This window comes from Eutrema salsugineum, unplaced genomic scaffold (genome assembly GCF_000478725.1).
Source record: "Eutrema salsugineum unplaced genomic scaffold, Eutsalg1_0 scaffold_11, whole genome shotgun sequence".
Lineage (NCBI taxonomy): Eukaryota > Viridiplantae > Streptophyta > Magnoliopsida > Brassicales > Brassicaceae > Eutrema > Eutrema salsugineum.
Window position 1 is genome coordinate 3,357,856 of NW_006256901.1, and position 941 is coordinate 3,358,796.

Consider the following 941-nt stretch of genomic DNA (forward strand, 5'->3'; position numbering starts at 1 on the left):
CAATGGATCACATTGATCTTTTTGAAGAAATCTCTTGAATGGTGAGAACAACTCCAGAAACTGTGGACTTTGTGAAGTGTAAGCTTTTTCCTTTCTCTTTAAGTGATAAAGCTTTTAAATGGTTGAAATCTATGCCATCTGGTTCTATTACTTCTTGGGAAGAATGCAAGTCAGATTTCCTGAACCACTTCTACACCAAGTCAAGATCGAACCACCTGAGAAATAAGATACGACGTTTCCAACAATGCCCAATATATAGAATCATTCTATGAAGCCTGGGAGCGATTCAAGGAGTATGAGAGAGACTGCCCTCATCATGGTTTCTCTGGAGCAAACCTGCTAAGCACTTTCTAAAGAGGACTTCAGCAGAAGTATCAACTTTCTCTTGACACTGCCAGCAATGGAGATTTCAGTTCAAAAACCATACCACAAGGGAGGGCACTCATCGAAAATCTGGCTGTAGCTAACTGCAACAACAACCCTGAGTATGACAGATGAAAGAAGACTATCACTAGTCATGAATCAAGGGAGATTGCTGAGCTAAAAAGCATGGTAAGTCAACTTTTTAAGTCTCAAAACAAGAATATACATGCTTGTGATATTGCTATAGGAAATGAGGAAGATGGAAGATACGAAGAAGATGGCATGTACCAAGAGGAAGAAATCAACTTTATGGGAGCTCAGGCATATCATAATCGATTTAGTCCAGCTTTGAACAAAAACTTTAGGAACTCTGGTGCCAACTTCAACAATCGCTCATACATAAATCAAGGAGCCGAAAATCAGCCCTATCCACAGCAACAAAGGAGTTTTCAAAACAAGTTTCAAGGTGGAAACTATGGAGGAGGAAACTTCCAACAAAGACCAGCATTCAATCTTCAACAAGCACAGACCAGCTCATTAGAAGCAACCCTTTCCCAGCTAAGTAATCAGGTAAAATC

General features: G+C 40.0%; 1 non-coding gene across 1 annotated transcript; it reads right to left on the reverse strand.

The window, feature by feature from the left end:
• Positions 1-213: 213 nt before the first annotated feature.
• On the reverse strand, positions 214-323 carry LOC112090089. The gene has a single exon (XR_002901447.1). It is a non-coding gene; the product is annotated as a small nucleolar RNA R71 (small nucleolar RNA).
• Positions 324-941: the final 618 nt, after the last annotated feature.